The 14,327-nt window shown below is 39.6% G+C and overlaps 1 pseudogene; it reads left to right on the forward strand.

Moving 5' to 3' along the window:
• Positions 1–10,198: 10,198 nt before the first annotated feature.
• Positions 10,199–13,041, forward strand: LOC124503895 (MORF4 family-associated protein 1-like; annotated as a pseudogene).
• The last annotated feature ends 1,286 nt before the right edge of the window (positions 13,042–14,327 follow it).

Below are 14,327 nucleotides of genomic sequence, written 5' to 3' on the forward strand. Positions count from 1 at the left end.
ATGGATTCTGCATCACAATGCCGTAAAGATGAGAGCTATAATTATGCGCTTTCTGGTTTCAAAATAAGAAGTTAATTAAAAAATGTTATGCATGGGAAGTATGGCTCTTATCCCTTCTGAAAGATTTTACATACTACTTCCTTAGCTTCAAAACCAGAAAGTAATTTTTTCAGGAGTCTTATTTCTTTGTTTTATTTTCTAGAAAAATAGAAATTTCCTGAGTGTGGTGTCAAGAGAATTGGTTAAAACAACAGTAAAACTTCTTTTCAGCAGCTTAAAAAATGTATTTTATCTTTGTTTCATTAACTGAAGATTATACCTGATTCTCTAATACCTTTTCATAGCCCGTATTATGTATTCCCCATGTTCGCATGGACAGTGCAAGTTATTGGAAGCTTGTATGAGGCACAGGTTTACATGTCATCTGTGTGAATACTGTCATTGACAAGGCATAGAAAGACCCTTAAAAATTGCCATGCACATGAACCCCACCAGTCTACTCTACAAACGTATCATTAGAAGAAAATCAGAAATGTGATGAAAGACTTGTAAGCCAACATAGGTACTTATGTGCTAGCAAAAAATATGAACAGCTAAAATATGCACCAATAGGTGAATAACAAATAAGTTATAGTGCATTCATACAAAGAAGCAGTTTATAGCCATTAAAAAGAGCCTTCAAGAAATATTTAATGACATGGAAAAGGCTGCTGGTATAATATAAAGTGAAACAAATTAGTAATCAAAACTCTGTGGACCTAATGATCCCAATTATGGCAAAACACATCTGCACAAGACAAAATGACAATACACTAAGTGAAATGTAATAAACTGGCAAAACCTTGTAGGTAATGGACTTATAGTGATTATGATCTTTCTTTTTTTCCTATCACTTCCCAAACTTACATGGAGAGCATTGTTATTTTTCTTATAAAATCATTACTTTAAAAAACAGTTCCATGGATAGATAACACAAATTTCTGCCATATACTTAAAAGTAAGCATTCAATTTAAAGTAAAATTTAGTTTTTTTGATGCATAAATCCTACATTTGTATTTCAAAACTTACTGTAACACGGTACTGGATAGAATCTGGTGTGTGTGTGTGTGTGTGTGTGTATGTGTGTATGTGTGTATGTGTGTATGTGATAGGTACGTGGATGATAGAGAGAGAGGAGAGGGCCAAGAGACAGCAGAACAAAAGGGTGGTGACCCTAAGCTTTGAAAGCAACCTGACCTGGTGGCCAATTCTCATTCTATTGCTTGTTATCTCCGTGATTCCAGACAAGTTCTCATTTGTAAACTTGGGATAATCGCAGTTTTTAAGATTTTGTAACTGCCATGTGAGGTCTTTAGTAGAACGCCCAGTTCAAGGTAACTTTGCAGCTGTTGAGACCATCACTCTGATTAGGAGAGGCCAGGGCGTATCTAGTGCCCAACTCATCACGAGGGACATGACCAGGTGGGTGTCAGTACAGGCACCACCTCCTCCAGTCACCAATATATTGATAGTGTTCTCATAGCACTCTCTTTTCTTCCTGCTTGACTTTCTCCAGGGACAAGCTGTGGTCGAGCTGAACCTGTTGGGCTGGGTTGGTGTGGAAGAAGATATGGTGGCCAGGACAAGCCCCATGGGCAATTCCTAAAGCAAAGGTCCTCCCCAGTTCCAGTGATTGTAGTAGGAGCCAGACAAGCCACACGGCACCAAACAGCACAAAACTTAGAGGTGAGATTTTACAGGCACCTAGGAACTTGTGGGATCACAGGCTAGCTTTAGAAACACCCTAAAACAGTAGATTTCTCCATGAATAAATGAAGCAGCCCAATTAATCAGCATTTTCAGTCACATGACCTAAAATACAAGTTACACTAGCATACAGATAAAAAGCAGTGTTTCCTTAATTTGAAGCCCACATAGTGGAATAATATCTCATTTGTTATGTGATCCTATATGCAGAACATCAATTATCCAAACACACAGCTAAGACCTAGGATATGGACGCATACAAACTCCAAGCAAGACAAAAAGGTTTCCACAAAATTCCAAAGCCATGCATGGATGTTGATGCACTTTATCCCCAACTCCCATGCTATGCTCCATCAGAAGAATCGGGATTCTGGTGAGGTGGATGCTGCTGTGTGCTGGCAGAGCCCTGCAGGTTGGATGCCCCCACTCTGCCAGATGCGGACAGAGCTCAGGTAGCCCTCTGCTCATAGCTGGAGGGCCTTGCTCAGGGTCAGGCAGCATCCAATGTGTGGTTGATGAAAAAGTATAGATGCCCAGTGCCCTCCACCCAAATGGCGTTAACTGAGATCCATGCTGCTCCCTCTGAGGCCCTTGATGTGACTGTGCTCACTCCCCGCTTCTGGCTCTGCTCCATCAATGCCTTCACTCTCCCGCACACTTTGATTCAACTGTGCTCCTCAATAAACTCCCTGCCATGGAGCTGTCCTAGCCTGGGACCCCTGACCCATGGCATCTGATTCCTACTCCATGTGAAATTAGAAGTAGCATATTAGAATGGCTACACTGGTACTTCTGGAAGCAGGAGAGGTCACCTAGAATCCTGGTGGGTAAGAGCAGAACAATAATTAATAAAAGCAATGAAAAATGTACGTACAATATTTAAAAAATTGATGCCATCTTGTGCAGTTACAAATAGATCTATATAATCCAATATTCCCTAAGGAACTCTTTATTCACAATAAATGAGTCTGAGATATAAAGAAATGATTCATTTGTGTTTGAAAAAGTAAGGAACTGTGTGATATTCTTTGTTTACATTCTTGTCAGAAAGTAGTTTATGAAAGATGTGCAGGGTAACACTCTAGTATAGCTTTAAAAAGGATAATGAGGGGCGCCTGGGTGGCGCAGTCGGTTAAGCGTCCGACTTCAGCCAGGTCACGATCTCGCGGTCCGTGAGTTCGAGCCCCGCGTCGGGCTCTGGGCTGATGGCTCAGAGCCTGGAGCCTGTTTCTGATTCTGTGTCTCCCTCTCTCTCTGCCCCTCCCCCGTTCATGCTCTGTCTCTCTCTGTCCCAAAAATAAATAAACGTTGAAAAAAAAATTAAAAAAAAAAATAAAAAGGATAATGATTTCCAAAGGATACTAGGTTAAATGGATATTTGTATGGAATATCTAATAGGTGTGACTGACTCCTACCTCTCAGTGTACACAAAGATTAATGCCAGATGGATTAAAGATCCAAATATGAAAGAAAAAATACAGCTTTTTGAAAAAATCATAAAAGGACTTCTTCATGACTTTGGGAAGACAAAAAAAAACTGCTTAACTAGAGAGCACGAGATGTACTAATCATAAAAGAAAAAAATACAATATATTAGACCACATTAACATAAATAACTTGGATTCACCAAAAGTCATCATAGAGAGAATGATAGAGTAAGCCATACATATTTGACCAAGGACTCCTACCCACAAAATATAAAGAGCTCCTACAAATCAATAAGAAATAGGAACCCAAGATAAGGTTATCCAAGTAGCCACTAAGCGTATGAAAAAATGCTCAATTACACTAGTGATTAGTGAAATGGGAATTAAAACCACTATATAATAGCAAAAAAAATTTAGAAAGACAAAAAGTACTAATTATTGTTAAGGATGTAACTCTCAGACACTTCTAGATCCAGCATAAATTGGTCACTGTTGGATCATTTTGTCCAACAAAATGGAAACTCTTTGTCAGTGTCTACTAAGGCTGAACTCTTTCATACTCCGTGACTCAAAATTCTACTCTTATGTTAATACCCCTAAGGTTGTGTACATGTTTTCATCAAAAGACATGTCATAGTGCAACTAATTGTAATAGCCAGAAACTGGAAATTACCTGAATATCCATCAACGGTGGGTTGGGTGAAGAGATTGTGGCATATTCATACAATAGAATACCATAATACTATGTGAATAAAACCAATATGGGTCAATCTCATAAACATAGCAGTAAGTGAAATAAGCCAGACAGACTAGAATATAAACATTAATAAAATACAAGCATTTGTAGTTCATAAAAATTACAAAGATAAATAAAGCTAATATAAGCTGTTGGATGTCAGAATTGTGGTCCTCTCGGTGGGAAGTAATGATTAAAAGGGGCCCAAAGAGGGTTTCTGGAATTGCTGGGGATGTTCTGTTTCTTGAGGTGCTGTTTACATGGGGACATTATATTTGTGAGGATTTCTTTACGATATGTGCAATTTTCTGCATACTGTATACTTCAGTAAAAGGTTAAGAATGCAATGGCCCATAAATTATTAGAATTTGATTTCTGCAAAACTCATTTAGGATGAGATGTTCCAGTAATTTAGATGGTATTAGATCAGGAAAGAAGGAAGGACTGGACAAGGGAGGGTGGGAGGTTGACTGAGATCAGCACTTGCCCTCCCCTCTTCTTCACTGCTCCCAACAATGGCTTTCTTTGTGTGTAGTTTGGAAGGTCATTGAAGGACAAATGTCAGAAGTACAGTTTCACAGAGAAAGCCTGGTATAAGCCAGGCAGGCTTATCTGCTTTAGTTTGCACAAAAAAACTAAAAATATTATAATTTTAAAAAATAGAGAAAATTAATGTATTATACACAATACGAAATGACCTAAATACCACACTAAATGCTTCATGTCTGTTAAGATTTCCTTTTTTTTTTTTTTCCTAGCAAATTCAAGTTTGAGCTTCAGGAACCTGTGTTTGAAGAATGTGCATATATGCTTGTGTTTTTGTGTGTGCATAGTGTGCCTGTGTGTGTGCCTGTGCCTGTGTGTATACCTATGTGTGTGTGTGTGTGTGCATGCATGTGCCTGTGTGTATGTGCCTGTGCCTGTGTGTGTGTGCATATGTGTGCTTGGGCCTATGTGTGTGCATATGTGTGCCTGTGGGTGTGCCTGTGCCTGTGTGTGTGTGCATATGTGTCCCTGTGTGTGTACACCTGTGTGCCTGTGCCTATGCATATACATGTGTGTCTGTGTGCATGCATGTGCCTCTGTGTGTGCCTATGCCTATGTGTGTGCATATGTGTGCCTGTTTGTGTGCATATGTGTGTCTATGTGTGTCTGTGTATGCACGTGCCTGTGTGTGCATATGTGTGTCTGTGTATTCCTGTGCCTATGTGTATACACGTGTCTCCGTGTGCATGCATGTGCCAATGTGTGTGTGCCTGTGCCCGTGTGTGCGCGTATGTATGACTATGTGTGCATGTGCCTGTGTGTGCATATGTGTGTCTGTATGTGCATATGTTTCTGTGTGTGTGCATGTGCCTGTGTATGTGCATATGTGTGTCTGTGTATGTGCACGGTCCCAGTGTGTGTACCTGTGTGTGCATGTGTGCCTATGTGTGTGCATGTACCTTTGTGTGAAATTTTTCTTTGAAGACACTGGGATCAAAAAACCTCCATTTTCTATTTTTCATTTTTGTTTAGATGACCCACCGGGGATGGATGAGTTTTCTGTTGCTGGCATTTTGTATAAATTTCGAGTGGATGTTTCTTTACAATGTCTTGCTGGCATGGGTATTCTCGTTCGATAGGGCATAGTCAGCCAGGTCTGTAGCATGTAGCACAGCCATTCAGTATTGAAAGCATTCATCAGGAGAGGCAGACAGAACATGTTCATGGCTGAATTCCCCGTAGCCATTCCCCACATTTGTAGAAGTGAAGTTTGTTAGAATTGCCATGCACATCAGGACTTTGGAAAGCTTAGCTTTGGAGCAAGAAAATAGGTGTGGTGTGATGTTTAAGAATGAAAAATGAAAAATCAATTTTCCCAGAATCCTGAGCAGTGCTGCAATGAATGAGGAGGGAGAGGGTCTGCTGCAGGTTGGAAGCTGCCCTGGTGGGAACCGTCCTAGCAGAAACCGACAGCAACACCAGCTTAAAAAATGCTTACCCCTCTGCGTCCTCCCCGCACCCATGCTGCCAGAGTGGGCTTGCTCACTTTTGCTTTCCTCACTGAAACTTCCATCCTGCAGTCCCTCCAGACACTTGGCACACACAGCTCAGACCAAAGAGGCCACTCAGTCCCTCTAAACAGTCCCTGGACTGCACTGGATATATTTTTCAACTAAATATCTCCCTGTCAAAAAACACACCCTAATGTATGTGCCTGTTTTTTTTTTTCAACGTTTATTTATTTTTTTTGGGACAGAGAGAGACAGAGCATGAACAGGGGAGGGGCAGACAGAGAGGGAGACACAGAATCGGAAACAGGCTCCAGGCTCTGAGCCATCAGCCCAGAGCCTGACGCGGGGCTCGAACTCACGGACCACGAGATCATGACCTGGCTGAAGTCGGACGCTTAACCGACTGCGCCACCCAGGCGCCCCTGCATGTTTTATTTTTAACAGCAAGGGGCTTTCTTTTTCTTTTTTTTCTTTTCTTTCTTTCTTTTTTTTTTTTTTGAAAGTTCTCTGAGAAAGGGGGTAATAAAAATCCACTCAAGATAATACAAAGGCAATTGCCTCTCAGTTTCCCAAGATCCCACCTGGGCTGAGACAGTTGGAACTAAATCTTGGAAAGAGAAGCCTCCAAATGCTTCTCCCCACAATGGCTGGTCACTGTCATTCATTCCCCCTGCAGGAGAGACTGGTTCTGTTCACAGGTGTGTGCAATGGAGAGGCTTGCACACGTCTTCAGATGCAGGGTGCCTGTCCACCCTGTAGGTGAGGAAAATGATCACCCTGCAAGTGCCCACTCTCAGCGGCACAGTTGGTGATCCTCTCTACTGTCCAATTCACAGTGTGGACCAAAAGGAGACTCTCATGTAATCGACATTTTATACACATTGCAACATCTTAATTTTATGGTGAAAGAGTTCTCTAGACTCAGAAATTTATTTTGGTATCTATTGAGCTAATTAAGCTTTCCAGTTGGTCTTGTTTCATTACAATGGCCACTACCAAGGGTACTCAGGCTATCGAGTCACATGGAAGAAAGTACGAGAGGCAATCTTTCTCCAGACCCTCAAAAGTCAATGTCATCTTTTTCCCAGTGATGTACCTCTAGAAGACGAATTCCAGACTATTGACAGCAACCTTACTATGTGAGAGCACTTTGCTATTTACAAAGATTTTTCAGGTACTTCCTTCCTCTCTTCATCTTCCAGTGTAGGTAACAAAACCATTATCCCTACTTTGCAGATGTTAAAATTGAGGCTTACGAAGGGTTGATCTGTTGAAAGTCACATGGAAGAGCAAAACTGCAACCCAGACTTCTATTGTAACTTGGGTGTTTTTATTTCCAATATACCAGGTTTCCTCATGGCAGCAGAAGTGTGGAGACAGAAAAATAAAACCATTTTGTTTCCTAAAGTTCCTTTCACTGTTCCAGTATGAAGAAAGGTATTTGATCAATAAAGTTGTTAAAAATTAAAAAGTTCCCCGCTGGTTGAGTAGATGTATCTTTGAGAGAATGTGTTAATCTTCACTTCATTTTTTAAAAGCAGGATATATTTATATACATATAATCTCCATACTTCTCCCATGTCTTTTATTTACAGTAAACAATGTTCATAAAACTTCCATCAAGATACCACTCCAAATTGGTTCACATCACTCTTAGGTAAGCAGATTTTAAAAAGGAAAGCGTTATTGTTGAAGAGAGCAAGATAAGGTGAAAAAGGAATTAATTAGGGAAAAAAATAGAATGAACAATGGAAAATGACCACAGGCAACAGCAACTCTTGGGATCTTGAATTTCTCTCAACTTTCAGGTAGAAGACAAGGCTTCTTTTTGTTCTCATTTTGTTTTTCTTGCTGAAGACGATGGCTTCATATTCAAAGGCGGCACTTGACTGTATACAAAGTGGATCCTGAATTGTTTCACCCCAAATAACCCCACACAAACATTTCAAGTGAATTACAGCAGCTAATCTGAAGGTGGGTTATTGCTTCTCTTAAACCTGATCTGTTTTATTGCTCAGCTCCTCCAACTTCAGAGAAAGTCTTTCTTGAAAAGGGAGAGCAAAGAAGGCACAGGAAGGGGAGGAGAGGAAGGGAGGGAGAATTAATCAGATTCAGAAGTAATCCTATAAAGTAGCACACTGGCTTTTTTATTGCTTCACTCTATTCTGTATTAAATCTCTAAATGCAGTATTTAAACCTTTTTTTTCTCTTAAAAAAGAATTCAGCATAGTGATTCAACTGACAGGAAAATGCTTTCTATTTTATTCATTTTATACTCTGGTGAAAAATTATAGGGAGGACCCCCGTCTTTCTTAGCTTTCAAGAAACTTAGAGCTCAAATGACAGAGATAATTTTTTCATGATTGTATAATAAAAATTGAATCCATTATCATAACCTTGTGGCGTTGCAAGAGTCTATACTGACTTTTGTCAGTACAAGAACATAATGTGTTTGGTGCCTCTTTAGGGCTAAAATGCATTTTTCTATATTATAAATCTTTGACTATTACCAGTCTTTATGTAGAAAGAATTCTGGTGTCATGTTTAGTGAATTAGAAAATGGGATTGTGATGGGGCGCCTGGGTGGCTCAGTCGGTTAAGCGTCTGACTTCAGCTCAGGTCATAATCTCACAGTTCGTGGGTTCAAGCCCCACGTCAGGCTCTGTGCTGACAGCTCAGAGCCTGGAGCCTGTTTCAGATTCTGTGTCTCCTCTCTCTCTGCCCCTCCCGTTCATGCTCTGTCTCTGTCTCAAAAATAAATAAACATTAAAAAAAAAGGGATTATGAGAGTACTAAATGTGGTTAGGGGAGAATTGATTTCAGAATAGGTACATAGTGCATTAGCTAGTCTCTGGAGTGGAGGTAGGTGACCCCTGACCTGCAGTTTCGCCGATGTCTGAGGAGCAAATATTCCACCCATGGTAGATTTCAAGCTGCTAGGCTGGTATCACTGCATGCGGAGACAAGAAGAGATGTGTAGACGACCATCCCTCTATAGCGTTTCCACCATGTATATGCAATAAATAGGAATAATCTCAAGAGAGTAGATATTAGCACAATGTAAAATCATGAGGAAGTCATGTTTTTTTAGCATTTATTACTTTTTAATAAAATCCATTTCATTGTAGGCTTATGTAATTTAAATTTTAATAATGGCTGTGTTTACCCTGGGCTCACAAAATTCCTGAACATTTTATAAGCCCTCTCATGATCCACTAAGAGCTGGCTGTAGACACCGCTAATTGCAGAATGTGTGTAGAAAACAAACAAAATATATACTTGAACTTATTACTTGAGAAGTTCTATCAAGCCTCCACCCTTGACAATTGCATTTAGTTGTTGGGAGATACAAAGATGGGTGAGAAATGGCTTCTGGCCTCAGGAAGCTCAAGATATAGAGGACAGGAGAGGCCTGGGAGACTCCATCAGTTAAGCAGCTGGCTCTTGATTTTGGTTCAGGTCGTGATCTCACAGTTTGTGGGTTCTCAGCCCCATGTTGGGATCCGTGGAGCTGGATTGGGATTCTCTCTCTCTCTCTCTCTCTCTCTCTCTCTGCCTCTCCCCAGCTTGCTCTCTCTCTCTCTCTCTCTCAAGATAAGTAAATAAACTTTAAATAAAAATATCTAGGGTTGTCTGGGTGGCTCAGTTGGTCGATCATCCGACTTTGGCTCATGTCCATGATCTCATGGTTCATGAATTCAAGCCTTACATCAGGCTCTGTGCTTACGGCTCGGAGTCTGGAGCCTGCTTCAGATTCTGTGTCTCCCTCTCTGTCTGCCCCTCTCCTGCTTGTTCTCTCTCTCTCTCTCTCTCTCTGTGTCTCTTTGTCTCTCTCTCTCAAAAATAAACAAACATTAAAATTTTTTTTTTAAAAAGTTGTAGAGGAGAGGACAGGCAGTGCCAGGGAAGATTTGGATAAGTGCCATAGATAGACTAGGGACATACACATAGTACCCGGCAAGGACCCACCCTAACGGGGGGCTCTGAGAAGGACATTACAGGTAGTCTTTAAGGGGTGGACAGGATGATAGTTCAGACAGAGAAAAGGGAAAAAAGACATTCTTTGCAGGAAACACAACAAATGCAAGATCAGAGATAACACTTTTATCAATTTTTTCCCAAGCATGAAGACTATGGTTAAGATCATAGCTGGATGTGACTTTTAGATTTTTTACATACTAGCCAGGTTTGACATCGACTTAATCACTCTTTCTCCTGAAAAAGTGTAACTAATAAAAGGCTATCTTTAGAACTCAGTACTTGCTTGGCATTTGAGATGCACTCAACAACCATGGCGGAAGGAAGAGGAGAGAAAGCAGAAGCAGGAGAGGGCAGGAAAAGGTAATTGCTTATAAGGAGCAGGTTGCTCAAGTCTGATCTCTTTCAACAGTAAATGTTTAGTTGGTGTTTGTTATTATTTGGTGGGGTGGGATGGAAAGGAACAATAGAGCTCCCTCCTTTCAGTTCTCAAGTTGGTTAGAAGTTCAAAGACTTCAGATATGAAACTTTAGCTGCCTGTTTTCAAATATGTCCCATCCTGCTAGAATCCCAACCTAGTTGGATTTCTCACAGTTTTCTTTAGGGGCATAAACTAATGTTTGGGGCAACTCTTCTGAAAAGAGATGGTTAATATTCACATGTGTTTTCTTAGACAGTCTGGAAGATCTCCAGATCTTTGAGTTTCTTGGGTTTCTTTGAGCTCTTTTCCAAGGAGACATTAAATGATCTCCAGTCCAATTTGAACCTGAGAGTGGAATATCATTAGCATGTTACAACTTGGCTCCTGGTAAGTATTGCAAATCACTCTCAGCCTATACTATTGCTTTGCCAATTTGTCACTTGGGTACAACTGCATGAGTTTACTTGTACATCAATGCAACAAAAAGTTCTTGTGTTGATTTTAACAAGGACCAGCCAAATTAGATGAAGAGTGATGAACAGAACTTGGTTCTAATTGCTTGGAAGCAGCCATGATGATCCATTTCAGGATGCATATTATAGAAGGGTTCCCTGTTCATGTGGTCAAGACACTGAATCACTGAAGTGCCGTTTAAGAGTTCACATCCTAAAGATGTTTGCATCTTAAAATAAGCAAATGGCATTTTGAGTGTATGGTGTTTTGTTAAATCTGAGAAATGCCTTTCATTTGACAAAGTAACAGAAATGTAAAGACTGTTATTCTAGAAACAGGAATGCCTTTGAGATCGAAGTTCTTATGGGAAGTCAATGCCTTTGGCATAATGTTCCATACTCTTAAAAGAAAAATATCTTTTTTATACTTTTCAACATGGGATACAGCATTCCAAACATTTTTAAATTGGTATTCTATCTTAATTTCTGTGTTAAAACCTTGTACAGAATTTTAATGTCATGGGTAATTTTAGGCTAATGATTATCACATCATAAATACAAAGTTATAGAATTGAACTGTGTGTATACATATATGTTTTTTTCTCTTGCAAACATCGTTATTATACATGTTTTTCTCCAATTTTATTAAACTGTAATTAACATCATAATTGTGTAAGTTTAAGGTATACAGTGTGATAACAATACGCGTACTCTGCAAAATGTTTACCACAATAAAGTTAGTTAATATATCCTTCACCTTGCATAGTTACCATGGTGTTGTTGTTATGGTGAGAACCTTATAAACTTTCAAGTATACAATACAGTATTCTTAACTCACATGCTGTATATTAGGTCTCTGGAATTTGCTCAACTTACACGTGAAAGTCTATACACTTTGACCACCATTTCCCCATTCCCCCCACTCTCCAGCCCCTGGCAACCACCATTCTACTCTGTGTTTTTATTTATTTAAATTTATTTTTGATTCCATGTAGAAAGATAGTAGGCAGTATTTATCTTTCTCTAGAGGCTTATTTCACTTAGTGAAATGTATTCAAGGTCCAACCATGTTCTCACAAATGGCAGGATTTCCTTCTTTTTAATGGGTGAATAATATTCTTATGAGATATATATGTATATTTCATTATATGTAATATGAAATACATATGGGAAATATATATACTTCACACACATATATATATATGTTGATCTTGGTGTATGGCCCTTTTAATGTGCCATTGAAATTGATTTGCTGTTTGAATTTAATTTTGTTGAGTTTTTTTATGTCTATATTCATCATGGATACTGACCTGTAGTTCTTTTTTTGTAGTATCCTCATCTGGATTTGTTATCAGAGTAATACTGGCCTCTTAAAATGAGTTTGGAAGTATTCTGTCTTCTTCAAATTTTTGTAATGGTTTGGAAAAAATTATATTATTTTTTTTTTGTCTTTTCAAGAAAATAAATACTTTTATTAGCATGGTAATTTTTTATTACACGTGGAAGGGTTTTGACCTCATACACTTGTCAGGTCAGCTACTGAAATGAATTTATAGCAAGACAACTTATGAACTTCAAAAATACCCAGTCCCTGTGCACATTAAGGTCCAATGCAGACAGTCCTCCTGTCATTCTCCAGCCCCTCAAGAGCCTTTGCAAATATCTCTTCCTATGCCCAGAATCCCCTGAAATGCATCATGGTATTACATCAATTTGTACAGAATACCAAGATCAAGTCTCCTATTCTAGGAGTTGGGCTAAGTTGGGCTGTCCAAAAAAATGACCAGACAGGTTACATCAGATAGTGTGTCACATAAAATTTAAATTTTCAACAAATTACATCTCTCCTTCTTTGTTGCAAACATTGATAGCAAAATTCTGGAGAAGTGGGAGAGAATATGGCCCTTAGATGTCCTCGAGCTGGCAGAGCTGGAGGAGGTGAAAGTGCTGGAGCCTGAGGAAGATTTCCAACAGCTCCTGCTGTCAGTCATCAATGAGATGCTGGAGGACAATGTGGCTCTCACCCAGGAGTGGGGGAGAGCATAAACGCAGAAGAAGCAAACTATGGCAGATGGACAATATGTTCATCCAAATAAAAACACAGGTGGAGGGGAGGCCTCAGAGGAGAGCACCCTGAATCATCTTCAGAATCCAAATGATGGAGTCAAGGGCAGAGTGACCAAAAGGAATAAGAAGGCCGAGGAGAAGGCCAAGGAGCCCATGAAGATGGCAGAGATGTTGGTGGAGCTGGTCCAGTGCATAGAGAGAGGTGAATCATCCTGAAGGAAGGCCGGTGGTTTACAGCCAATGGGTTCTGGCCAGCCAATGGAGATTGGTCCAGCTGAGTTTGGACAGCCCAAAAGCTGAAACCAGAGGGCTTTTGTTCTCTCTCTCTCTCTCTCTCTCTCTCTCTCTCTCTCTTTTTCCACTGTCTACACTCTGCCCTCACTTACACCACATTTATGCACTTCTCTGTGGTTGGTTGATGACCTCAGTATAATTTTTGACTGTTAAATGTTTTGGTTTGGAAAAGTAACTTGTATTTGGAAAATGCTCTCACATGAGAATTAGGGCCTAGAAGGTAAGCTCTTGGAGCAACCACAATTGTTCCTGGGCTTTGGTTATTTCTAAATTCTCAGGTGCTTTGCTCTTTGTTGTGTGACTTGATAGCTCCCTGGAACTTTGAGTGATACATGAGACTCAGAGTTGGAGTTTTCCACTTCTAGAGGTGCTAAAGAAGCTGTGTTACTTCTAAAATATTACTTCATGCAGCAACTGCTAAAGAAGCTGAAGAAAGGACTAGACTTCATCTGGGAATATGAATGGGGCTAATGAATCAGAAGGGGTGGAGGATGGTAGTGTCTGTATTTCTGGACTTTAATTTCTGTGTGAGACCAGATGTTAGTTCTTTTTTTTATAAGTTTGGTAGAATTCACCCATAAAGCCATCTGGTCCTAGGCTTTTCTTTGTTGGGAGACTTTGATTACTAATTTAGTTTTCTTTCTTGTTAATTCAGATTTTCCATTTCTTTGTAATTCGGATATAGCAGATCATATATTCCTAAGAATTTATCAGCTTTTTCAAGATTATCTAATTTGTTGGTATATAATTGCTTTAGTATTCTTTTATGAATTTTTGTATTTCTATGGTATCAGCTGTTATGTCTCCTCACTTATTTCAGATTTTTTGTCCTCTTTTTTTTTCTTGTACTATACCCAAAGGTTTTCCAACTTTGTTTCTTTTCAAAAAAGCCCACTTTATCTTTGTTAATCTTTTCTTTTTAATTTTAAATTTATTTATTTAAACCCAAGTTAGTTAACATACAGTGTACTATTCATTTCAGGATAGAACCCAGTAGTTCATCTCTTACATATGATGCCCAGGTGCTCATCCCAACAAGTGCTCTCCTTCATGCCCCTTGACCATTTAGCCCATCCCCACACCCAAAACCCCTCAATCAACCCTCAATTTGTTCTCTGTATTTAAAAGTCGCTTACAGTTTGCCTCCCTCTCTGTTTTTACCTTATTTTCCTTCCCTTCCCCCATGTTCACCTGTTATGTTTTTTAAA

Source organism: Lynx rufus, unplaced genomic scaffold, assembly GCF_022079265.1.
Source record: "Lynx rufus isolate CCGP_SWC_20201006 ecotype Redwood Valley unplaced genomic scaffold, mLynRuf1.p SCAF_8, whole genome shotgun sequence".
Taxonomy (NCBI): domain Eukaryota; kingdom Metazoa; phylum Chordata; class Mammalia; order Carnivora; family Felidae; genus Lynx; species Lynx rufus.